General features: G+C 48.1%; 1 protein-coding gene and 1 long non-coding RNA gene across 6 annotated transcripts in view; one reads left to right on the top strand and one right to left on the bottom strand.

The window, feature by feature from the left end:
* LOC309657420 overlaps positions 1-27129 on the top strand; it is a 1054509-nt gene that overhangs the window by 894337 nt on the left and 133043 nt on the right. The window lies entirely within an intron of this gene.
* Positions 1-27129, bottom strand: part of FSTL4 (follistatin like 4) — a 734694-nt gene that overhangs the window by 635943 nt on the left and 71622 nt on the right. For 3 of the 5 annotated variants that reach the window (XM_082454719.1, XM_082454713.1, XM_082454717.1), the window contains exons 2-3: positions 13650-13790; positions 4677-4782 (exon numbers count right to left, since the gene is read on the bottom strand). The gene's annotated coding sequence lies outside the window, so the exon portion shown is untranslated. Of the gene's footprint in view, positions 1-4676; positions 5302-13649; positions 13791-27129 lie in introns of those variants that run through there. The other 2 variants (XM_082454715.1, XM_082454714.1) reach the window with 2 other exon arrangements.

Raw genomic sequence — 27129 nt, 5'->3', positions numbered from 1 at the left:
AATCCTCCCCACACCTCAGCCCCTACCCTGGCTCCACCAAGACTGCTCCTCTGAGCCCATTAGCTCGGGGGGAAATCCCGAACAGGACACTGTGCACCTAGGAAAATAAAAATGATACATTTGGTACAAACATGGAGGGTCTACGTGGCACCACACACCAGTTCAACTGGATTTTATCCTTGAAGTAATGAGTTATGCAGTTCAGTTTCTTGCTCCAAAGAAGGAATGAGGCATCCTCATGCATATGATCAAAAACATACCCTCCAGCCCTGCCCTGAGACCTCATGCTATGGGAAACCAGCTGACACATCACCCGTGACACCCCTGAGCTCATGTGTCCCCAAAGGTTGCTCATCCATACATGTCCATGTAGGAATTCAAAGAAAAGCAACATCTGTGTTTTCGACACTTCATCTGGCTTTCATCCCGCTCTTAGCAGGGGACTGATGGCGCCAAGGTTAGGAGAGGAGGCGAGGCCTCTGCTTTAATCACATTTCCACTCCTTCTGCTACTCTTCCCCGAGGGGACTGCAGTGGAAGTCACAGAAAGTCGAAGGAGCGGGATTACGTTAAATTAGACATCCCTCCCCAAGTCAACACTGATCCCACGGCCCAAAGCAGCAATCCAAGTTTTATCTGCTCATAAGCAGTCATGGGACCAAACCTCAGGGAAAGGAACAGGAAAAGCCAAATGCCAGAGAGCAAGCAGCCCCGTGAAACACAGATGCGGGGCAGGGTGGGGAAGATCAGGTCTTGGGGGCAAGGGGCTCTGAATTCTCCCTCCACAGAGGGACTGTCTTTGCCAGCTTGGGGGTTGGATCTGGGTGGCTTTTCTAACTCCTTGGAATTCTACAAACACTTTTCTCGAGGAAGCATAAAAAACACATAAAATAAGAGCTATGTTCTTAATGGCCCAACCTCTGCCAAAGAGCAGCGGTGGCACAGGCCCCACCAGCGGGCTCTTCTTCTCCCAAACCAACCTGAGACCTGGGGAGGGACCCCCATCTCAGAGCAGGGCTGGGACATCTTACCGGAAAATTGAGAGACCCCAGTCCCAGCCCCGCCTTCTCGGTAACAAACCAAGTGATCTTAGGAAAACTCACATAACCTTTCTCAGCCTCTGCTCTGTCATTTCTAAAGCGGGGCACATCCCCTCTGCCAGCTGTGAGGACCTGGGGCCGTGTGATTAATGAGAGTGTATGTGATTAATGAGAGCGTATTATGAGCCAGGCCCCTGCTAAGCGCTTTGTATGCCCTAACTTATTTGATTCCTTCAACAATCCTATGAGATAGGTACTATGATCCCCATTTCACAGGCTGAGAACCTGAGACTTAGAGAGTCTAGGCCCCTGGTCTGAGGTCTCACAGCTGGAACGTGGCAGAGCTGGGAACAAACTCCAGATCCATGTCAAGTGCTGTTTAAGCCGTAAGCCATCAGACCTGACTCCACACAATGCTGGGCCCTGGCCTAGCACACAGCAGCTGCTTAAGCAAAGCTTGTTCAGTTGAATTAAGTCCACTTCCTCGGACTTACATGCCAGAGCCGCAGCCCTTCGGAGGCCCCTTCCCTGGAGGTTAGAAGCAGCCCCGGGTCTGTTTTTCTCCTCGTACAGGGGGAAGAACCACGGGAAAGTAGAAGCTACTTCTGACCCCTCCAGCTCTGTATTTAGGTTTTAACTGAGAGGAGGGGAAAGAGCACATTTTCTTTCCCAACTTCTTCTCTCATTTGACTATTGGATTTCTGCATGTTTTTGGATTTGTAGAAGCACGGTTCCCCAGAGGAATTCCCCAAGAAGCCATCTGCTTGTGTGCTTCTGAGACACCTTGGCAAAGGGAAATACAGGCTGCTAATCAATCATCCAAGGGGGGCCGCTCACTCTTTCCCTGGGAGATGGGTGAGCACGTGGCTTTGAGCATGAGTGCTACATTGCCAAAGAGACACAGATTCAGGCCCTGCAGATGCTCTGGCCATTCCAGGATCAACTCTGACTTGGGTCAGGTCGGGTCTGACACTTTGTATCAGAAATGCCAGGGGGCTGCCTCAGTGTCTGTGCCCAGAGCAGACCCCACTGCAGACACAGAGAGGGATGCAGACATAACACTGTGAGGATGCCCAACAGGAGTCAAGTCATAGCACTATCCCCCCGAGGCCAGCTTTGAAATGTGGCCGGCCAGTGCCACACTGACCCTTAGCTGTGGTTGCCCCAACTCCAGCACCATCTTGGTGGGCAGGAAAGCCTGGGTCTGTCCAAGCCATAGCAGGTCACACTCGGGTGGGCCCTCTAGGTGCAGCCCTCCCTTCCGGGACGGCCACTGGGTCCAATGTGTCTCACTAGGGATCAAGGTAACATTGGCAACAAACGTGTGAACAGACAAACCAGCGAACAGACAAACCAGCTTCCAAGTAGAATCTTACTACCTAAGCCTTAACAAGCCCCAGAGCATTTGGTCTACCACGCAGTTTCATTGGTGGTGAAAGCCAGGCCTTGAGAGGTTCAAGTACTTGCCCAAGGACACACCACAAGCCTCCCAATCCAGGATTCCATTGTCTAAAAAAACAATGTATATACCTTCATTAAGAAAAACTTTATTGCAAAAAACTGCTAACCATCATCTGACAAAACAGCATTGCCACAAACCTTCTATTTATAAAAGATGCAACATCTGCGAATCACAATAAAGCGCAGAGCAGTAAGACAAAAAAAAATACAAAAATATTCCCAAGAACCAGCTCTGGGTCAGCGGTGCCCACCTTGAGCAGCCAGCAGCAACAAGGTGGGAGAAGGTGGCCACCTTGAGCCATTCCTGGCCCCTATGAAGGGAGCTCCAGCCTCTCGGGTGGTTCCTGCTTCCTCTCTGTGTCCCTCTGCTCCTCTCTCAAGCTCAGGGAGCTTCTGTCGCATGTTCAGGCTGCCCCTGTGCCTTGACAAAAAGGTTTTCAAACTGGAAGAATTCCCTTTAATATTTCATCACTATATGCAAAACAAGACAGTCAGAACAGCCCAGGGCCTGCGCTGCTGTAGGGGAGTGGGATTCGGCAGATGGAGTGTTTCTGCTCACATCTCGTCCTCCACCAAGCAGCCTGGGCCCAGGTGAGCTTCATTTGGCTGTGAAAGTGAGCACACATGCCTGCCTTCGGGCCAAATGCTCCGGCTGAACCATAAAGCATGAACCAGGAAGCGATCGGTCTGCAAACTCAGGCTGCCAGAGGGGCTGGCTGAGCAGTCTAGGTGAACAGATGTGTCTGCGCTCTGCTCTAGCGGGCCTGCTCCAAGCTCAGAGGAGGCCACAGCAGGCCAGATGATAAACTCCCTGCCTGATCTTCACCTTGGAAGGAAATTTACAGCGTGTAAGTCCGTGAAGCATTGGGGTTGGCCAAAAAGTTCGTTCGGGTTTTTCCTGCGATCTTAGTCAGCATGAGAATATAGAGTAATCAGAGGGCCCCAAGGTGTGTGGGAGGACAGGAGACTTGCATAGGACTTTAATAGGCTTCCTGTAGCAAAAGGGATCTGCGGTCAAATGAGTTTCGGAAATGCAGGATTAAAGAACGTTTAACAGATGCTTTTTGCCGGACTTCTCAGAGCCTTTGAAATGCTGCTGTTGATTGGGAACCTCCAAGAAGGGAGCAGAGGATGGGGTATCCCCCAGTATTATTCAGCAGGCCACAGAGCAGCTCCCAGGACTGGTACCCAACGGAACCTTCTAAAATGGAGTGAAATAGTGTCTAGAGGAAGTTTCAGAGAGACACACAAATGTCCACAGCGGCCACATCTCTGTGAGGTCTTGAGAAATTCCGCCTCCTCTTCTATGAGGCCTAAATCCCCACCTGGGAACTGCCAATGAGTAAGAGAAGGGCACTGCCCAAGCTGGTGTCCACGTGGACACGTGTTGTGTGAAGGTACGTATGCAACGGGAGGGGTCCGCCGGGGTCCTCTCTGGGAGTCACAGGGCTCCCAAGCACTAAAGACCCTGACACACCCCTGAGTCCCTGAGGACCCTGCCCTGTGCACCCCCCTTTCCATCCCTGGTCCCCATCCTTCTCCTCTGCTACAACTCCTCCCTCTCCCAGCCATGTTCCAATGTGTCCCTTACACAGCTGTCTCTCAGATAAGCACACAAGTTTCTTTTACAACCACAGAGAAACAAATCTGTGCTACCAGATTACCATGCAAAGCCAAAACGCTTTGAGAAATCTTAGGGATTAACAGTGCCCATCCCCAGCTCCATTAAAGACCAGATTGCATTGAGCCCAGGACTCCTTGGTCCCCTTCACGACCCCTCCTCCTCTCAGCCCTTCCTAGGAGTCAGTCTCAACCCCAGGTGCCTGGCCAGGGCCGGGCACCTTTTTTCCAACTCCCATCGCTAAATTCCACATCTCAGCCCTCACTCCTTTTCTCTGACCCCAAAGCCCATCTCATCCCTTGGGCAGTGCTGTGCTCCCCAAGTATGCCCTGAGGTCAACAGGTCTCCCCCCAGACTCTCAGCAAACCTCTGGAGACAGCCTCCGGGACCCAGCACACCCACAGAAGCCCGGCATGCCAAACTTCTCCCCCCAGCACACGCTTGTCATCCAAGGACAGTGCTGGCCCCAAAGCACTTCCTTCACATGGGGACGCAACAACGTCTGAGCGGAACCAAAACCTGCGGCAGCCCAGTAGCCCCAGCCTCACGTCTCACCTCGCCGTGCCCTCCTCTCACCCGCAGGACCGTTGCCCACACCATCGCTCATCAGATTTTCTCCTTCTGGGTTGATAGGGTCCTTCACAGGCTTCTCCTCATCAGGCTGAAAAGAAGTAACGCATATTTTAATTCATACACTTTGGGATTCTTTAAAAAATGGGGTTTAGGGACTCATAACGTTATGATCTTTGAAATCCAGCTAATCGAGCGGCCTCATTTTCCCAGAAGAGCAAACTCGGGCTGAGGGGGGTGAGGAGAGGTACAGTTCTGAGAGGAGGTATCTTCAGAGGGAAGCTTTTAAAAATGCCAGATTTTATTACTGTGAACACATGAACCCTTCCCGTGAATGTGGTTCCTGGGCATGGCTTTACGTCAGCTCAGCAATGAGACTACGTTTAGAGAGAAAACTTCCAAAACGATCACACAAACCAGCATTAACGAGAGCAGAACAGAAACAACACACACCGAGTGCAGGTGTGGGACTCAGAGAGATGCCAGGAGTGGAGACTGGCACCCACAGGCAGGAACTCCCCGCACCTCTCTGAGCTCCTGGCAGGTGAGCAGATCTGCCTTCCCAGAAGCCCACCTGTCTGCAACCCACCCTGAGCACAGGGCTCGGAGGCAGGTCTTGGGCTCCCACTGGGACCCGGAGACACTTGGTGCCAGGGCCAGGGAAGCACCAAGTCTCCCCTGCCGCCCTGCTTGTGTGCTGTATGCAAACGCTTAATGATCTCACCTCACTCCCAGGTGATGCTGCTGGGCAGTCCTCCCCTGGCCAGCCTGTCTAGCTGCCCTGACCTTGACAACCACAGCAAAGCTGAGAAGGCACACACACACACACACAGTTCATTCACCCTGCCTGAATTTGCCAGGACAGGCCCACGTGGGATGTCGTAACAAGGTCCAGGACAGAGACACTATGGGCGCTGAGTACCGGCTCCCCACAGCACCCTGGCCCCTTAGCAAGGAGGAAACGAGCCGATAAGGTTCTGGAGAGTTCACCCCACGCCCAGCACCGTGAGTGCCCTTCTCTCTTAGTGTGTACACAGCCTGCTGGGGGAAGCCAGAGACATGCATGAAAGAGCAGCATGAGGGTCCCTATGGGTCCCTAGCCACCGAAATGCATGAGTCATGCAGAGGTCGATGGCCACAGGAGGTCAGTGAGGGATATTAGGGACCAGGAAAATTTAAGGAAAGGAGGCTACAAAATGGGTTAACTGTGGAAAGGAGAGTGTTGAGAACGGGTCGTTGAGTGTTGAGAACGGGTCGTTCCAAATAGGGGAGCAGTGAGAGCCAGGGGCCGGAGGTAGCGGTGCAGATGGGCAGGAGCATGGGCCGCAGTGCAGGAAGCCAGGAGCCCAGCCCTGCCCCAAGGCCAAGGTGAAGAGGGGGCCTCCACTTCCTCCTCTCACTGCCCACTGTGAGCCCCTCAGCTGGCATTTTCTCCTTCTACCCCCTACCCCAAAATATTTCCCTTTCTCAAAACAACTACTTTGCAGCACTTTCTTCAGGGGCTTTTAATGGCTTTTGAAATATAAGCCTGGGGCTGCAAACGCTGCCTGGCCAATTTGCTGGAACACTTCACCTCACCAGAAATTCCTTCTAAAATGACTTTTCTTCTTCCACCACAAACAGAGTCTTTGGATCAATGGGCCTTTTAATCATCAATTATACGAAGTTTTTTTTTTTTAGCATCTTTATTGGAGTATAATTGCTTTACAATGTTGTGTTAATTTCTGCTGTATAACAAAGTGAATCGGCTATATGCGTACATATATCCCCATATCCCCTCCCTCTTGAGCCTCCGTCTCACCCTCCCTATCCCACCCCTCTAGGTGGCCACAAAGCACCAAGCTGATCTCCCTGTGTTATGCAGCTGCTTCCCACTAGCTATCTATTTTATATTTGGTAGTGTATATATGTCAGTGCTGCTCTCTCACTTCATCCCAGCTTACCTTTCCTCCTCCCCATGTCCTCAATTCCATTCTCTACATCTGCGTCATTACTTCTGTCCTGCCCCTAGGTTCTTCAGAACCATTTTTATTTTTTGACATCTTTATTGTAGTATAATTGCTTTACAATGGTGTGTTAGTTTCAGCTTTATAACAAACTGAATCAGCTATATACATACATATATCCCCATATCTCTTCCCTCTTGCGTCTCCCGCACACCCTCCCTATCCCACCCCTCTAGGTGGACACAAAGCACCAAGCTGATCTCCCTGTGCTATGTGGCTGCTTCCCACCAGCTATCTATTTTACATTTGGTAGTGTATATATATCCATGCTACTCTCTCACTTCGTCCCAGCTTATCCTTCCCCCTCCCCGTGTCCTCAAGTCCCTCCTCTACATCTGTGTCTTTATTCCTGTCTGGCTTCTAGGTTCTTCAGAACCATTCTTTTTTTTTTTTTTTTAGATTCCATATATATATATGTGTCAGCATACGGTATTTGTTTTTCTCTTTCTGACTTACTTCACTCTGTATGACAGACTCTAGGTCCATCCACCTCACTACAAATAACTCAATCTCGTTTCTTTTTATGGCTGAGTAATATTCCATTGTATATATGGGCCACATCTTCTTTATCCATTCATCTGTCAATGGACACTTACATTGTTTCCATGTCCTGGTTATTGTAAATAGAGCTGCAGTGAACATTGTGGTGCATGACTCTTTTTGAATTATGGTTTTCTCAGGGTATATGCCCAGTAGTGGGATTGCTGGGTCATATGGTAGTTTGATTTTTAGTTTTTTAAGGAACCTCCATACTGTTCTCCAGAGTGGCTGTATCAATTTACATTCCCACCAACAGTGCAAGAGGGTTTCCTTTTCTCCACACCCTCTCCAGCATTTATTGTTTATAGATTTTTTTGATGATGTGCATTCTGACCGGTGTGAGGTGATACCTCATTGTAGTTTTGATTCACATTTCTCTAATGATTAGTGATGTTGAGCATCCTTTCATGTGTTTGTTGGCAATCCGTATATCTTCTCTGGAGAAATATCTATTTAGGTCTTCTGCCCATTTTTGGATTGGGTTGTTGGTTTTTTTGATATTGCGCTGCATGAGCTGCTTGTATATTTTGGAGATTAATCCTTTGTCAGTTGCTTCATTTGCAAATATTTTCTCCCATTCTGAGGGTTGTCTTTTGGTCTTGTTTATGGTTTCCTTTGCTGTGCAAAAGCTTTTAAGTTTCATTAGGTCCCATTTGTTTATTTTTCTTTTTATGTCCATTACTCTAGGATGTGGATCAAAAAGGATCTTGCTGTGATTTATGTCACAGAGTGTTCTACCTATGTTTTCCTCTAGAGTGTTATAGTGTCTGGGCTTACATTTAGGTCTTTAATCCATTTTTAGTTTATTTTTGTGTATGGTGTTAGGGAGTGTTCTAATTTCATTTTTTTACATGCAGCTGTCCAGTTTTCCCAGCACCACTTATTGAAGAGGCTGTCTTTTCTCCATTGTATATTCTTGCCTCCTTTATCAAAGATAAGGTGACCGTATGTGCGTGGGTTTATCTCTGGGTTTTCTATCCTGTTCCATTGATCTATATTTCTGTTTTTGTGCCAGTACCATACTGTCTTGATTACTGTAGCTTTGTAGTATAGTCTGAAGTCAGGGAGCCTGATTCCTCCAGTTCCGTTTTTCTCTCTCAAGATTGCTTTGGCTCTGGGGTCTTTTGTGTTTCCATACACATTGTGAAATTTTTGTTCTAATTCTGTGAAAAATGCCATTGGTAGTTTGATAGGGATTGCATTAAGTCTGTAGATTCCTTTGGGTAGTATAGTCATTTTCACAATGTTGATTCTTCCAATCCAAGAACATGGTATATCTCTCCAACTGTTTGTAACATCTTTAATTTCTTTCATCAGTGTCTTATAATTTTCTGCATACAGGTTTTTTGTCTCCTTAGGTAGGATTATTCCTAGGTATTTGGTTCTTTACATTGCAATGGTAAATAGGAGTGTTTCTTTCATTTCTCTTTCAGAGATTTCATCATTAGTGTATAGGAGTGTAAGAGATTCCTGTGCATTAATTTTGTATCCTGCTACTTTACCAAATTCATTGATTAGCTCTAGTAGTTTTCTGGTAGCATCTTTAGATTCTCTATGTATAGTATCATGTCATCTGCATACAGTGACAGTTTTACTTCTTTTCCGATTTGGAGTGCTTTTATTTCTTTTTCTTCTGTGATTGCTGTGGCTAAAACTTCCAAAACTATGTTGAATAATAGCGGTGAGAGTGGGCAACCTTGTCTTGTTCCTGATCTTAGAGGAAATGTTTTCAGTTTTTCACCACTGAGAACGATGTTGGCTGTGGGTTTGTCATAAAAGGCCTTTATTATGTTGAGGTAAGTTCCCTCTATGCCTACATTCTGGAGAGTTTTTATCATAAATTGGTGTTGAATTTTGTCGAAAGCTTTTTCTGCGTCTATTGAGATGATCATATGGTTTTTATCCTTCAGTTTGTTAATAGGGTGTATCACATTGATTGATTTGCATACATTGAAGAACCCTGCATTCCTGTGGTAAACTCCATTTGATCATGGTGTATGATCCTTTTAATGTGCTGTTGGATTCTGTTTGCTAGTATTTTGTTGAGGATTTTTGCATCTATGTTCATCAGTGATAATGGCCTGTAGTTTTCTTTTTTTGTGACATCTTTGTCTGGTTTTGGTATCAGGGTGCTGGTTGCCTCGTAGAATGAGTTTGGGAGTGTTCCTTCCTCTGCTATTTTTTGGAAGAGTTTGAGAAGGATAGGTGTTAGCTCTTCTCTAAATGTTTCATAGAATTCGCCTATGAAGCCATCTGGTTCTGGGCTTTGTTTCTTGGAAGATTTTTAATCACAGTTTCAATTTCATTACTTGTGATTGGTCTGTTCGTATTTTCTATTTCTTCCTGGTTCCGTCTTGGAAGGTTTTGCTTTTCTAAGGACTTGTCCACTTCTTCCAGGTTGTCCATTTTATTGGCATACAGTTGCTTGTAGTAATCTCTCATGATCCTTTGTATTTCTGCAGTGTCAGTTGTTACTTCTCCTTATTCATTTTCTATTCTGTTGATTTGAGTCTTCTCCCTTTTTTTTCTGAGGAGTCTGGTTAATGATTTATCAATTTTGTTTATCTTCTCAAAGAACCAGCTTTTAGTTTTATTGATCTTTGCTACTGTTTCCTTCATTTCTTTTTCATTTATTTCTGATCTGATCTGTATGATTACTTTCCTTCTGCTAACTTTGGGTGTTTTTGTTCTTCTTTCTCTATTTGTTTTAGGTGTAAGGTTAGGTTGTTTATTTGAGATTTTTCTTCTTTCTTAAGGTAGGATTGTATTGCTATAAACTTCCCCCTTAGAACTGCTTTTGCTGCATCCCATAGGTTTTCATTGTCCCATCATGTTCTCATTGTCATTTGTTTCTAGGTATTTTTTTGATTTCCTCTTTGATTTCTTCAGTGATCTCTTGGTTACTTAGTAGTGTATTGTTTAGCCTGCATGTGTTTGTATTTTTTACAGTTTTTTTTCCTGTAATTGATATATAGTCTCATAGCGTTGTGATCAGAAAAGATACTTGATACGAGTTCAATTTTCTTCAATTTACCAAGGCTTGATTTGTGACCCAAGATATGGTCTATCCTGGAGAATGTTCTATGAACACTAGAGAAGAAAGTGTATTCTGTTGTTTTTGGATGGAATGTCTTATAGATATCAATTAAGTCCCTCTGGTTTAATGTGTCATCTAAAGCTTGTATTTCCTTATTAATTTTCATTTTGGATGATCTGTCCATTCGTGAAAGTGGGTGTTAAAGTCCCCTACTATTATTGTGTTACTGTCTATTTCCCCTTTTATGGTGGTTAGCATTTGCCTTATGTATTGAGGTGCTCCTATGTTGTGTGCATAAATATTTACAATTGTTATATCTTCTTCTTGGATTGATCCCTTGATCGTTATGTAGTGTCCTTCTTTGTCTCTTGTAACAGTCTTTATTTTAAATTATATTTTGTCTGGTATGAGAAGTGCTACTCCAGCTTTCTTTTGATTTCCATTTGCATGGAATATCTTTTTCCATCCCCTCATTTTCAGTCTGGATGTGTCCCTAGGTCTGAAGAGGGTCTCTAGTAGACAGCATGTATACGAGTCTTCTTTTGGATCCATTCAGCCAGTCTTTGTCTTTTGGTTGGAGCATTTAATCCATTTACATTTAAGGTAATTATTGATATGTATGTTCCTATTACCATTTTCTTAATTGTTTTGGGTTTCTTTTTGTAGTCTTTTCCTTCTCTTGTGTTTCCTGCCTAGAGAAGTTCCTTTAGCATTTGTTGTATAGCTGGTTTGGTGGTGCTGAATTCTCTTATCTTCTGCTTGTCTGTAAAGGTTTTAATTTCTCCATCGAATGTGAATGAGAGGCTTGTTGGGTAGGGTAATCTTGGTTGTAGGTTTTTCCCTTTCATCACTTTAAAATGTCCTGCCACTCCCTTCTGGCTTGCAGAGTTTCTGCTGAAAGATCAGCTGTTAACCTTATGGGGATTCCCTTGTATGTTATTTGTTGCTCTTCCCTTGCTGCTTTTAATATTTCTCCTTTGTATTTAATTTTTGATAGTTTGATAAATATGTGTCTTGTCATGTTTCTCCCTGGCTTTATCCTGTATGGGACTCTCTGTGCTTCTTTGATTGACTATTTCCTTTCCCATATTAGGGAAGTTTTCAACTATAATCTCTTCAAATATTTTCTCAGTCCCTTTCTTTTTCTCTTCTTCTTCTGGGACCCCTATAATTCAAATGTTGGCGCATTTAATATTGTCCCAGAGGTCTCTGAGACTGTCCTCAATTCTTCTCATTCTTTATTCTTTATTCTGCTCTGTGGTAATTATTTTCTCTATTTTATTTTCCAGGTCACTTATCCGTTCTTCTGCCTCAGTTATTCTGCTATTTATTCCTTCTAGAGAATTTTAAATTTCATTTATTGTGTCGTTCATCATTGTTTATTTGCTCTTTACTTTTTCTAGATCCTTGTTAAACGTTTCCTGTATTTTCTCCATTCTGTTTCCAAGATTTTGGATCATCTTTACTATCATTATTCTGACTTCTTTTTCAGGTAGACTGCCTATTTCCTCTTCATTTGTTTGGTCGGGTGGGTTTTTACCTTGCTCCTTCATCTGCTGCATATTTCTCTGTCTTCTCATTTTGTTTAACTTTCTGTGTTTGGGGTCTCCTTTTTGCAGGCTGCAGGTTCATAGTTCCCGTTGTTTTTGGTGTCTGCCTCCAGTGGGTGAGGTTGGTTCAGTGGGTTGTGTAGGCTTCCTGGTGGACGGGACTGGTGCCTGCGTTCTGGTGGGTGGGGCTGGATCTTGTCTTTCTGGTGGGCAGAGCCACGTCCGGTGGTGTATTCTGAGGTGTCTGTGACATTATTATGATTTTAGGCAGCCTCTCTGCTAATGAGTGGGGCTGTGTTCCTGTCTTGCTAGTTGTTTGGCACTGGAATATGCTGGCAGTTGGGCGGTGCTGGGTCTTAGCACTGAGACAGAGATCTCTGGGAGACCTCTCACCAATTGATATTACATGGGGCTGGGAGGTCTCTGGTGGTCCAGTGTCCTGAACTCTCCCACCTCAGAGGCTCAGGCCTTACTCCAGGCCGGAGTACCAAGACCCTGTCAGCCACACAGCCAGAAGAAAAGGGAGAAAAAATGAAAGAAAAAAAATAAAAAATAAGAATAATAAATTTTAAAAAAATTATTAAAATTAAAAAATAAAAGAATAATATAATAATAAAAAAAGAAGAGAGCAACGAAACCAATAAACAAATCCACCAATTATAACAAGCACTAAACACTAAACTAAGATAAACATAAAAATCAGAAACAAATCAGTCACGGACAGCAAACCCCAAGTCTACAGTTGCTCTCAACGTCCACCACCACAATTGTGGGACAATTCGTTGTCTATTCAGGTATTCCACAGATACAGGGTATATCAAGTTGATTGTGGGGATTTAATCCTCTGCTCCTGAGGCTGCTGGGAGAAATTTCCCTTTCTCTTCTTTGTTCACACGGCTCCTGGGGTTCAGCTTTGGTTTTGGCCCCACCCCTGTGTGTAGGTCACCCTCAGGCCTCTGTTCCCACCCAGACAGGAGGGGGTTAAAGCAGCGGCTGATTAGGGGCTCTAGCTCATTCAGGCTGGGCGGAGGAAGGGATAGAGTAGTTATAATCAGAATGCAGGGCTAGCCTGCGGTGGCAGAGGCCAGCATGACATTGCAACAGCCTGGGGCACGCCGTGTGTTCTCCCAGGGAAGTTCTCCCTGGATCACGGGACCCTGGCAGTGGCGGGCTGCACAGGCTCCCGGGGGTGGGTGGGTGGGTGTGGATAGTGACCTGTGCTTGCACACAGGATTCTTGGTGGCTGCAGCAGCAGCGTTGGCATTTCATGCCCATCTCTGGGGTCTGAGCTGATAGCTGTGGCTTGCGCCCCTCTCTGAAGCTAGTTTAGGTGGTGCTCTGAATCCCCTCTCCTCGCATACCCCGAAACACGGTCTCTTGCCTCTTAGGCAGTTCCAGACTTTTTCCCGGACTCCCTCCCAGCTAGCTGTGGTGCACTAGCCCCCTTCAGGCTGTGTTCACGTAGCCAACCCAAGTCCTTTCCCTGGGATCTGACCTCCAAAGCCCGAGCCTCAGCTCCCAGCCCCCACCTGCCCCGGCCGTGAGCAGACAAGCCTCTCAGGCTGGTGAGTGCTGGTCAGCAGCGAGCCTCTGTGAGGGAATCTCTCTGCTTTGCCCTCTGCACCCCTCTTGCTGCGCTCTCCTCCATGGCTCCAAAGCTTCCCTCCCACCCAGCCCCCCATCTCCGCCAGTGAAGGGGCTTCCTAGTGTGTGGAAACCTTTCCTCCTTCACACCTCCCTCCCACTGGTGCAGGTCCCGTCCCTATTCTTTGTCTGTTATTTCTTTTTTCTTTTGCCCTACCCATGTACGTGGGGAGTTTCTTGCCTTTTGGGAGGTCTGAGGTCTTCTGCCAGTGCTCAGTAGGTGTTCTGTAGGAGTTGTTCCCCATGTACATGTATTTCTGATGTATTTGTGGGGAGGAAGGTGATCTCCACATCTTACTCCTCCGCCATCTTGAAGGTCCCACTATAAGAAGTTTTAAAAGTCACTTTTAGAAGGCTGTCACGGCAAGCCTGCTCAGCTATTTTCTCTATTCCCAACGGACTGCCTGGTGGCGACAGGAAGCATGTGCCAGCGGGCGGCGGGTGGGTGGGAGCAGCCTTCATCCGTCACCCAGCGACAGGCCCCCGGTGCCTGGGGGTCCTCAGAGCACACATCTGCAGCCTGGGCAGCGCAGGCATAATTTATCACAGGCAGGTTGTCGCCTGCACCCCGTCGGGTTTATCTGTTTGCTGGCTGCTTCTCCTCTCGCTGACCTCCAAATGCTCCGTTCCTCGGGACCCGGGTCTGGTCTCCCTCAACGCCACACACAGGCGCCCACATCCATGACTTCATTCACCATCTCTGGGCTGAGAGCTCCAGCACTTGTGTCTCCAGCCCAGACCCATATATCCAACTGCTTCCCTGATATCTCCTCCAACTCAAAATGTCCAAGACAGAATACGTGTGCCTGTGTTTATTTCCCCCAAAGGCACCTCAGCTAATGGCACCACCATCCCCCAAGACTGCAGACTTGCAGCCGTCCTTATTCTCTTTCTCCTCATCACCACACCCCATCCAGCTCTACCCACGAGTTTGCATGGCTTTACCTCCAAACTACATCGTGAATCCAGCACTTGGTGCCGCCTCCACTGCTAATAGCCTCTTCCAAGCACCGCCATCTCTCCCCACCCGGCAGCCCAGCCTCCTCCTGCTCTGCTTCAAATGCAGCCAGGGAAGCAGCCCTGCAATTAGCATAGTTACAGCAGCGTCCCCACCCACTGCCAGCCCGGCCTTGACTTGAGAGGTTCAAGTGCAGTTGGGGAAATGCCCTCCTCCCTGCCAGGTGATGTGAGGGGGGGAGCACTTAAAGGGGGCATGAGGGAGCTGGACAGTGGCCTCTCGTGCTCATAGCTGAGGGCTCTGGTAGAATGGAATCAAGGTCCTATTCCCAGGCAAACTGGGGGTGGCAATAGAGACCTTACCCCCAGCCTGGCCTTCAGACCCTCAAATATTGCCCCTTCCAGCCTATTCACCCAGCCCTGCCAGCAGGAACCCCATTTTCCCTGCTCAGAGCCCTGGCATCCAAACACACTTCCCCATTCCCTACCCCTTTAGCCTCATCAAAATCCAAAATCCAGCCATGCTTTAGCTCTCAGCTTAATGTCCCCTTCTCAAGGAACCTCCCTGCCCCAGAGCCAGGTCAGTCTTATCACCCCATGCTTCCCCCTTGGAGCATGTATCCCATCACCCCTGAGTAATGGATTCACCAACTGGGTGCTGTTTTTGCTTTGTTGATTGTTTCATTTTGCTGACTTTAAGTTTGGTGAGGGCCAGGACTGAGCTTGTTTTGTTGATCCCAGGGCTTTTCACACACTAGGTTCTCAGTAAATATTGACTGAATAGATATATAATTCAGCATTTTCTAAGTAGGAGCCCAAGGGATCAAGACAGAAAGACGAGAGAGGGAGAGCACTTGGATCCTTCCTGAATGGGGTACATTTCACCTGAAAACCCATGCAGCTGCAAAGCCTAGTTATTTTCAAACAAGGTGTCCAGGAAAAGACCAAATATGGCTTTTAAAAATAAGTTCATGGCAAATGCAACATAACTGAGGGGAGCAAGGAGCTTTGCTACACCCCAGGGAGAAGTCCCGCTGCTGGACAGTCACACCTGCTGGACACTTGCCAGCTCTCCCAGAGCTGGGGAAGGGTCCGGCTGGACGCTCAGGTAAGTGCAAGATGATGCCGACCAAGCTGAGGGCTCTCACGTGGCATTTCTTCTCTGCCTGGAGTCACCGTCATCCCAGCCCAGGCTTCTTCCTGTTCTCTTTAGTTCTAGAAATATGTTGCTTTCACTTATAATTTTTATTCCTTGGGGGATCATCCCTCCTGCTCTCCATGTGGTACTGTGAGGTTATTCATGACAATTCCCCTCCCCCAGCCCCAGCCTCTGGCCACAGACGTGGGCAGGTGTGCCAAGCCAAAACAGGTACAACACCATGTCCCCTTAAACATAGTAATTTGTCCAGGTAGACACCTGACCCAGCAAGCCCAATCATTTTCAGGTTTATATATCCATACACGGAGAGGAAGCTTACCTTCCACTGACTCACCAAGCTAGGATCATGTGAGCCTAGACATGCTAGTAGCACTTTTCCCTGACTATGTGAAGGAAGCCCACCTACAGCAGGAGAGAATGAGACCCACACTTGAATGAACATCAGAGAGAGCAGAGCCAAGAGAGGGAGAAGGTGGGAGAAAGAGAATCATTTCTGCTGCTAAATCCAGCCTTGCCTGAAGGCAGACACCCCTGAATTTCTCAGTTACATGAGTCAATAAACATCCTTTTTGGCTCAAGTAGGTTTGCCTATCATTTACAATCAAGAGTTTAGATGAATATAGCCCTCATTGTTGGGAGCTCCCACAATTAACCCCTGCGTCCATTAACAAACTTGCCTCTTCCAATATCGGGCCAAGTGTCTAAGATTATAGTCTGAAAGGAAGAGCTGGCCATGCCGGGCCAGTAGGCCAGAGAAGAGAAACCCCAGCTGAGTCCAGGCTCCATACCTCAACCCAGTCCCCAGAGATGCAGCTCCCGTGCAGGCCTCATGTTTCTCCACCATGGACTTCAGAAGCTCTAAACACAAGAGCTGTTATTTCTACTTCCCAGGCCCAGGAGCACTTTCTGGAGTTCCAGCCCCGCTCTCCTAAATGGAAGGAAATCCTCTGGAAGCCCACCACTCACCCCACTCTTAGGGGCAGAAATGCAGTCTTTCTGGGTGGAATAGAAATGCCCCTCTGGATGGGGCTCCCACCCACACTTTGTTATTTCAATAAACGTGTTCAGCTCCTATTCCGTGCCAGGCAATGTGCTAGGCTTTGGGGCTACAAAGACCCTGTACCAAATTGTCTACTGTCTACGTGGTATCATTGTAGCCCCTTCTACACTCTCTCCTGAATCACAGGAGAATCCCAGAGTCCCTTGTCCACAGGGTTCCAGTTAGATTCTGCCAGCAAGAGCCACTCATGTGAGAACCAGAGGCTAAGGAGACGTAGATGCCATGCTCTTCTGGTAGCAGCTGGGAGCAGGTGATCTGAGGTTTCGTCACTAGCTTCCAGGTTTCCTCTGAGAATCTCCTACTCCAATGCTATAGGTGGTTGAGACCATCATCTGCAGCTTCCCGTGAGATTTCTATACTTTCACATTTCCTGAATGTGAACTTTCTGACCTTTGCTTTCCCCCACCCCACCCCCAACAACTGCGTGAGGCCCTAAATCCCTACATTTGACCACTTTCTGCTCAAAATGCCTAATGCAGCTCCTGTTTTTTGTTTCTTCTAAAGGACCTTGCCTTCATCCTAGGGGAAGGCAGCAGGACCAAAGCTGCCCCGCAGCCACTCAGATGAAGAGCTGGGCTGTCCTGGCACTGTTAAGAAAAGTCCTTGTCTCTAAAGCCTTGCCTGGCCACATTGTCCCGGGGGCCTGCTGGACACTAGACCATGGATCTAGTGTAGTACCTAGTATATCATGGTGAATCAGCTCAGTCGTGGATTATACGGCCATCGAAAACATGGATCGCACCAGGCAAAAATAAGTGACCTTAGACTGGTGGTATACTAGGGTTGAAAACACACACAAACACACAAACACACATACACACACACACACACACACACACACACATATACACAGTAAAACTGTATCTCCTTCCCTTAGACAATAAAAGGGCAAGATGGAACAATCCATAACAGGAATAAAACAGTCTGACCCGTAATTAACTGCTCATCTATGTGGTATCTAGAAAGGGGCCCAGGGGAGCCATTAATGCCGGCACCAGTCACCCACTGTTATCTGTGTGCAGCCCTCCTGGACGGGGGCTTCCCAACTCTCTCCTTGACTCTCAGGACCGCTCCTGTTGGGACCCTCTTGTGGCTCAGAGGGCCTTTCTCTTAATCCCACCTCTCTCTGAGTCCCAACCCCACTGCCTCCTTGGTTTCTTAATTCCCTCTGCTCGCCCCTCCTAGAACCCCACTTTTGGCCCCCTCGGTCTTCAGACTCAGTACTCCGTCATCCTGCTCCCACATCTGCCGCCATTTCCCAGCCCATTGCCCATCAAGCTTGAGAAGGCGTCAGAGCCAGGCCCCCGGGGAGAGAATGAAGGAGACCCTGGTCTTCCCATCAAATATCCAGCAGACACCCAGGCCCCCACTCTGCCAAGGAGTCCGCCCTGGGCCCAGCGCTGCGTGCTATTTGCAGAAAGAGTGCCTGCCTCCATTCTCCCCCTGAGGTCTGCCAGCTCAGTGTATGCCCCAGAAAGGAGGTGTGTGCCACGCTCCAGCCGGAGCGGACGAGAATAGCAAACAGAAAAACCAGCCTTCCACACATGCATATGGAAAAACACAGGCAAAATGTTCACTGTTATATCAGGGTGGTAAGATGGTAGAGTTATTTTTTAGGATTCCGTATTATTATTTTTTCAATAAAAAAGAAAATAAAGTATAAAGAGATCCTTAGCTCTCTCAGGTCTTCCTTAAACGGGTGCTGAAATTAGCCCACACAGTACTGTGGGAGCAGCGCTTCCCCGTCCTCTCTTTGTTTGAATAGCTGTCCCACTTTCAGGATGCCCTGTGACCTACTCTCCACTCAGTTCTCCGAACAGACTTGAGACTTCCACGGCACTGTTATCTGAGCACTGTTTTGAGTTCTATAAGAAACATTCAACCACGTGGAGGCTGTGGGTGTGACCCGTGCCCAACCCTCAGTTCCCACCAGACTTCCTAGCTCAAGGTCCCTATTCTGAATCTCGACATTATCATCTCCATGGGGCAGAATGTGCAAACCAAGTTAACATCCCCATGGGGACTGCAGTCCAGGCCTCCCGATCCATCCCCCAGTAGGAAGGCCCTCTCCAGGTCACCAAGTTGCCTACATCCCCATGTATGTTACACAGTCTAATGAAATTTGCTGGAATCCCCCCAGCCAATATTGCCAACTCTTCTTTTATCTTCTGTTCTAAAAACCTGTCAAACACATCATCTCTGCCCCACAAAACAAATTTATTTTTTTGAGTCATGTAGGAAAAAATTGATGTTGAAATGCTGTGAGGGTAGAGGCTTTTGTCTTGGTGTCAGGCGTCTGTGAAATCTAATGGAGCCATTCTTTGACAGCATTATCTGTGTTTGGCTAATTTGGTGGAGCAGACAACGTCCTCTATTGAGCAGGAAGAATAGAACACACGGTCCTACAAAAGCAGAGAGTTGGCCCATCGTGGATAATTTTCTTCCACTATTCATCCCGCAGATAGGCACTCAATTACAGACATGTTCACAGGTAAATTTCCATTCATTCTCTTATCACCTCCACACATTCATTTCATCACATTCATTTTATCAATAAAATAGTCATTTTCAAAATAGCTTGAAGCAGAGATGTGTGTCAGTAAACAAAGGGCAGGCTTCCCTATCACAGTATATTTTGTCCTGATTATTTTCTCTTTTACCCCTTAGAAATCTCTGTGGCTAATTCACTCTTTTGGTCCCCTCTTGCCAACTTTTTTCCTATTAATGAAGCCCAGACTGGTTCTCAAATGAGCAGTAGCAATAGTAAACCTTTCCTAAGCTCCATGTTCGAGGGCCTGGTCCCAGGGCTGAGGCTAGGTGGAGGGGATAAGAAGCACCCCTGTTGCTGAGGAATCCAATCAAATCAAAGCAGAGCCAGGCAGCCCAAGCGATGGGACCACAGAGCTGACAGGTGGTATTCCAAGGGTGGCCATGCAGGACAGGGACGGGGGCCCTGGGCAGCAGCAGGCACGGCTCACTGACCAAAGGCATGGGCGTCTGAATGCCCCAGGACCACTAAGAGAACTGCCCACAGAGCCAGACCCCAAGAGTCAGCTCAGCATATTTACCAAGCTCCAACTTTGTACAAGGTCTGATGCTGGTTACCGAAGGGGCAAGGATGAGTCAGCCAGGATCCCAGCCTCTGAGAAGCTGTCATACAGCAAGAAATCAAGACAAGGAAGCTTCACTTCTGCCACAAACTCAGCTTAAAACTGGGACTCGGACCCTGGAAGGTTTTTCTTCCAGGATGAAGCACTACTTGAAAGATCCATGCCAAGGGGATGGTTCTAGAAAATCCTGGCCTGCTCCATTATCAGCAGCACATAGTCACACAGCAGGCTCACAGCAAGCCTATGACATCAAGCATCAGGGAAGCCAAGTGTGATGGTTAATTTTATGTGTCAACTTGGCTAGACCACAGTACCCAGATACTTGGTCAAACACTATTCTAGAGGTTTTGTGAAGGTATTTCCTAGATGAGATTATCATTTAAATCAGTGGACTCTGAGTAAAGCAGATTACCCTTCATGACATAGGTGGGCCTCATCCAATCACCTGAAGGCCTAAGTAGAAAAAGAATGAGTTCCCCTGAAAAGAGGCAATTCTACCAGCAGACAGCCTTTGGACTCAAACTGCACTATCAACCCTGCCCTGGGTGTCCAGTCTGCCAGCCCATCCTGCATATGTAGACGTGCCAGCCTCCACAATCACAAGAGCCAGTCAACTCCTTAAAATAAATGTCTAGGGAGCTGAGCTGATCTCTCTCACCTAATACAAAACTCCATTGCAATAGCCCCCTTGAAAAAAATCTGCTTACCCTCTTTAAAATATACATAATAAATGAATGGATAGATGTATGCATGGATGGATGGATGGATGGATGGATGGATGGATGGATGGATGGATGGGTACATACATCCTGTTGATTCTGTTTCTCTGGAGAACCCTGACCAGTAACGCCAAGCAGCAGAAATCCACACATTCTGTGGCATGTGTGGAAACCACCTAGCCAGCCCGCTTCTGGACAGAGAGGAGATTCACATCCCACTCAGAAAGTGCCAAGGTTTCAGACGTGGGTGAGGAGGGGCGCAGGAGCTGCAGGTGAAATCGAGAGTTGGCAGGGAAACAGGCGTTCCCCGTCTGCAGAGGCCTCCACAACATCCACACCCACCGGTCTCCTCCAGCGAGGGAGCGGGGGACAAAATCAGGACCACTGAGTAACTCCTAGGCTCTGCTGTCTTTCTCAGGCCTCAGAGCTGCTTGGAGAGAAAGCAAACAGCATAATCTTCAGTCCACAGCGGGGGTCTCGGGAAGGCATGCGCCTTGCCTTGGCTCCCAGAATGGATGAAGTACCTGGTAAGGAAACCCCAGGCACCCATCTGGAGAGCACCAGCCTTCTCACCTCCTCCCTCTTCTGACCCAGAGAGAAACTGGCTCCTGGGTGCTGCTGGGTTGGCCACACCAAGAGTATTAGCTTCTTTTTTCTTTTTTTTTTTTTTAGTATTATTGAAATGTATCTCCTAATGAGATCATTTAGTGGGGCCTTTATTTTATTTATTTATTTTTGGCTGCACTGGGTCTTCATTGCTGCACGTGGGCTTTCTCCAGCTGCGACGAGCGGGAGCTACTCTTCGTTGCGGTGCGTGGGCTTCTCACTGCTTTGGCTTCTCTTCTTGTGGAGCACGGGCTCTAGGCGCGCGGGCTTCAGTAGTTGTGGCACGCAGGCTTCAGTAGTTGTGGCTCGTGGGCTTAGCTGTTTCGCGGCATGTGGGTTCTTCCCGGACCAGAGATCGAACCCGGGATCGAACCCGTGTCCCCTGCATTGGCAAGCAGATTCTTAACCACTGTGCCACTAGGGAAGTCCCAGAGTATTAGCTTCTATTACAAATTATGCTTCCGCATTGCTCGGGAGTCGTGGGGGAAATGTTTATTTTCCCAAAGCAGGACTTGGAGCAACGTGGATGACGGCACCCGCTGTGCATGAATGGGAAGACAAGTACTGCAGCTGACCCTCCAGGCAGATGTTACCTGAAGGGTCCCCGTCCCTGCAGAGCCCACCCAGATGGGGGCAGACACCCAGGCTCGTGGCTGAGAAGACTTCTGAGGGCACTCCGGGAACCCTTTCAGGTGTGGCCTGCCAATCACACTCTTGCTTTGTGAATATGCATAAGTGTCACGTGAATATTCATGAGCATCCCATCAACCTTGCAACAGTAACACGATTCCTTTTGTTGTTAAACAGCCTCTTAACATTAAGTGGTCTGCTGGGTCAGGGGAGGAGGCTGGGAAGGAAGCCCCAATCTCCTCTCTCTGTTCCACAGTCTCCTGACAGCAAGACAAGACTAATATTTACTTACTGTAGCTAAAATCTGAAATGCCGGGCGCTTTTTGGGGGAAGCTGCTGCATTCCAAATGCAAGCATGACCCCGTGAGCACCGCTCACCTCCCCTGTATAGATGGAGACTGTGTTCAAATCGCATTTCTGTAAATAGAATTCTACTTCAGAGAGTTTTTCTTAAAACATTCTTTTATGACTGGCTTGTATGGGGTCAAGAGGGCTCTTCACACTTTAAATGGAGGACAAATGCAATAATCGAAGAGGATGTTCTGCAAACAGACACTTAAATGAACAGAAGGATGCTCAAAATGTATAGAAGCAGGTCATGCCGCTTCGCTCCCTTGGAACTCTGTTCCCTCGCTTTCCACCAGCTGACTGTTGCCTCTGAAAGTCGTGAGGACACTCTGTAACCAGAAAAGAGCTGCAGATGGGTGGGCAGTTTAAGCGACCCAGTGGAAACCAGAGGCCTTCGGTAAACAGGTGCAGGGGGGAGGAGAGCCAGAGAGCTGCCTCTCGAAGCTCCCGTGGACAGAGGGTCAGGTCCTCTCCCTGCAAAATCCAGATGAAACTAAGGGAGGCCCTAATCACACTTAGACAGAATCTGCCCACAGCGCATGAGCCCATCTTCTCCCTGGATGGTAAGATGGTGTCCTCTCGTCCTGCTTTGGTTGGCACCTTCTGGGAGAAATTTCTCCGTCTCCACCCAGAACCCTGTCCACTCCCATACTTCCTGCACTTCAGGTACCAGCTTCTCACCTCAGATTTCCCCTCTGCTGTCTCTTCACCCACCGGACACTAGGAACTTAAAAGAAGGGGTTTTCCCACCACACAGCCTCAAATAAATCCTTGCCAGTTACACACTGAACTTTGTTTTTAAGCCATAAAATATGAAATACTCAACTGAGGGTTGTTTTTTTTTTAATATAGTCAAATGTTTAACTTTTCCCCCCAGTGTTTAAACTCCTCTAAATGTTGCTGCTCCAAACTAGAATGCAAGGTCCTGCCATCTTTAAGACTCAGCACATTTGCAACAGAACACGACACATGGCTTTCCTAAGTGGCCAGGGCGCTGAGTATACACGGAACCCTCAGGACCAAATTCGGGAAGGATGCACAGAAGCGGGGAGCATCTCCAGGACAGAGCAAAGTCATGTCACTTAATCTGGGGCACATCTGGCAAAGCTCAGTCTCCAGTCCTGATGGTCCAAGCCAATTAACTGCTACCAGACATGCCTCTCGTCATCTTGCCCTCAAACCCATCCAGGCTTGAGGGCCAGCATGGGGCTGGGAACCAAGGATAACACCTGCAGCTGCAAGGATAACACCTACAGCTGCAAGACCAGATGTTAAGGGGCTTCGGTGTGAACTTTGCAGTACTAAAGAAAAAAATTCAAAAAACAAAAGAGAAAAGTTAAGTATGCTATCTTAGCTGGTATCCTTCGGAATGACTTTGAAAGCCTGATGGTAAAATAGAGCTTTCTGGAATTTTTTTCCCACACGCCTCCCACAAAGTCATTGAAAGGAGAAATCAAGGAATAAGCCAGCTGGGATCTCTCACCCAGCAGGTCCCTCTGGGCTTTTGCACTGAGGGAGAAGGGAGAGACCCCAGGGCCTCGTGACAACACAAACACCCCAAGAAGCAAGTATGCCTTCCCTCCTCTGCTACCCAGGCACACAAAACCTGGCAGGGCCTGGAAGATAGAACAGAAAAAAATGAATTCGGTGAAAGCACCAGAATCACTGGGGCTGCAGGATGCCTAGGAACTTGTAGCTCAGTCCGTTCACTTCAAAGGCAGTTGTTCTGAATGAGTAGAGTGAACTTGAGTTCAAGGACCAGAGGCAGGAAGGCCCATTTCTTAGCAGCGGGTTTGATGACCCTGAAGGGTAACCTGAGCACTGGTGACAGTGTGGGGCAGGCGAGAGAATGCAGGAATTACCTTTTCTAACTCCAAGTGCTCAGTTTGGTGTGTTTAACAGCTTCTCCTGTGTCTGCACCCCACTTTCAGCAGAATTAGTCTCAACAACAAGGTCTGAACTTTCAAAACTCAAAGAAAGTGTCTACCCCTAAGTCAGGGTAGCACCTAAATTTTTTTTAAAAAGAAAACTGTGTAAAAATAAATCCCAGGGGCTCCCCTGGTGGCGCAGTGGTTGAGAATCTGCCTGCCAATGCAGGGGACACGGGTTCGAGCCCTGGTCTGGGAAGATCCCACATGCCGTGGAGCAACTGGGCCCGTGAGCCACAACTACTGAGCCTGCGCGTCTGGAGCCTGTGCTCCGCAACAAGAGAGGCCGCCATAGCGAGAGGCCCGCGCACAGCGATGAAGAGTGGCCCCCGCTCGCCGCAACTAGAGAAAGCCCTCGCACAGAAACGAAGACCCAACACAGCCAAAAATAAATAAATAAATAAATTATAAATCAATCAATCAATCAATCAATCAATCCCAAACTACATGGCCAGAGGAGACCAGTCGGCAGCTCAGGAAGGAGACAGGAGGAAGAAGCCGGGACCGGCGTGAGGACTCCGCTCACAGCGGGCGTCCCACAGCCGCTAAGGGTAAAGGGCCAAGTGGGAGAAGCGTTATCACCCTCTCTCCCTCCTTTCCCAGCGGGGCTGCCTGGAAATGGACAGTAGGACTCACTCCTCCGTGCAAGGTTCCTCCCAGCCCTGACAGCCCAGACGAAGAGGACAGCACTGGCTTCCACTTGGTCCATAGACATTAATTGGGCACCTGCTGTTTGCCAGGCCCAGTGCTGCGATCCGAACATGCCACATTGCACAAAAGTGTGGCCAGGCTGGGGATACAGACATTTAATAAGTAATTACACCAGTTTTGATAAGCATACAGTTGGGACAGGTGCTTCAAGCCACGGGTGTGCCACGTGCATGCCACGTGCTTGGTGGCCACTCTGCTTCCTCAGATGTGGCCCATTCTCGAGAGCAAGGAGAGCTTGGGAATCACACCTAAGCCCTTCCTCTGCACGTACGTGCCCGTGCAGGGCTTCTGACTTCTGAGGATCTGAGTCATAGGACCACCCTGATGCCTGGGGCCACCACTCCTCGGGTTGCCCCTCTAACAGGTGACACGTAGGGGCTGGTCCAGAAGCTCAAAGCTCTCAGATCCTCTGGTTCACCTGGCACAACCTGCTCAGTGCCCGGTGTCCAGCCCTCCTGATCTCCCCTGGACGTGATGACTGCGTTACTTGTATTTCAGAAACTCAGTCGCCTTTCACATTGCCCCACGCCAGATTCATCAGCCTCAAACACCACCCTTAACTCATCATTCCACCCCTCAAAAGTGCTATACTATTTCCAAATGGGTACCAGCCCATCCAGCCATATTTCTCTTACACACCCACATAAAACCTCTACTTTTGAAAAAAAAACGTTATTGAGTTCTGATATAGCCACTTAATAGGTTATCTCATTTACCAAAATTAGACAGACTTCTTCATAAGCCCCCTTTCTCTTCAGCCCTTCTCCACACATCCCATGTTACTCCTGCCTCAGGTTTTGGTTTCAAACCTAAAGGGCCCTCTCCCATCTTAATTCTCACTGCCCTTCAAGGCTTATTCAAGGTTTGCCTCTTCTGTGAAGCCTTCCTACATTGCTCTCATCCGTGGAGACCTGGCTGAAATCCCATCCTGAACAAAAGGTGTTCCTGCAGCATCCTGGATGCTCCCTGGGATGCAGAGATAGCAGGAGGACTGCCTGAGGCAGCCCCAGAGCCCAACCCTCTTCCCTACTCAACACTGAAGCCTCCCTGGGCTTGGGAGTTCCTCAAACACAATCATCAAAGGGCCAGAAACTAGGAGCTCATGCCTGGAGCCAACCAGAGCTAGGCTCAGGAGTTTTAAATGTCCCAGGTTTGGGTTCTGTGCCTTCTGTCAAGTTTACCATCCCCTTTGCTGGCCCCTCTCCCTCTGCTCCACCTCTAAGTGCTAGAGGGCTCTCAGAACCCTCTCATTCCCCATCTACCCCAGCCCCCTGGGGATCCTGTCAGAGCTGTGGCTTTAAATGCCACGTAGGTGCCTGTGGCTTCTGTGTTTACATCACAGACCCAGACATTTCCCCTGAGCTCTATCCAGAGTCATACATCCAAGCTCCTCCTCAGTGTCTCCACATAGAATGTCTAAAGTAATCTTTAGCTCAACACGCCTGAAATTGCACTCTTGATACTCAATTCCCACCTCTTGCAAAATTCATTCCTCTCCCAGGCTTCACCATCTTGGTAAAGAACCCCACCATCCATTTATCCAGTTGCTCAGGATAAAAATCTAGGCATCCTCCATGATGCCTCTCTTTCCTTCACCGCCCCCCCCCCACCCACCACAGTGAAAACAATCAGCTACTCCAGGCGGCTCCACCTCCAGAATAAATCTTGAACCCAGGGTTGAGAGGGACAGGAAGGAGGACATCCACCCCGGGAACGGAGAAGCTCTAACCCATTGGGCCACCCATGGGGTCACCAGCACAGCACAAGTGTGGGCTCCTCTTGCTGGGATCGTTCTAGCACTGATTGAATCGTGCAGAGATTTTTATTTTTTTAAAGATTTATTGATTGATTGATTGATTGATTGCTATGTTGGGTCTTCGTTTCTGTGTTGGGCTTTCTCTAGTTGCGGCAAGCGGGGGCCACTCTTCATCGCGGTGCGCGGGCCTCTCACTATCGTGGCCTCTCTTGTTGTGGAGCACAGGCTCCAGACGCGCAGGCTCAGTAGTTGTGGCTCACGGGCCCAGTCGCTCTGCGGCATGTGGGATCTTCCCAGACCAGGGCTCGAACCCGTGTCCCCTGCATTGGCAGGCAGACTCCCAACCACTGCGCCACCAGGGAAGCCCCCAGAGGAGATTCTTGAATTACTCTTTGCTAAATCTTAGATTTCGAGAGAAGTGAAAATCAAGTCCCTCATGATTCAGTTGCTTTTATGGGCAGGCACCCATTTCCCAACTCAGGACTAGGTCTGGAGAACGCCTACTGTCTTATTCATGTCTGAGAGGTGGCCTGAGACACTCATTTGGGGTAATAAAACCTGGGGCTTGGGGCCATTTCAGTGGCTTGTAGGAGCAATGGGACAGAATATTTGAAATCAGACTGTCCCCAAAAATACAGGATGTTGCATAGTTGTAAGGGTGATTGTTCTTCGTGTGT

The sequence above is a fragment of the Balaenoptera physalus genome (assembly GCF_965194825.1).
Source record: "Balaenoptera physalus genome assembly, chromosome: 3".
Classification (NCBI taxonomy): domain Eukaryota; kingdom Metazoa; phylum Chordata; class Mammalia; order Artiodactyla; family Balaenopteridae; genus Balaenoptera; species Balaenoptera physalus.
Note: the sequence above shows the minus strand (reverse complement) of the source record. Positions and strands in the feature narration are given on the sequence as shown.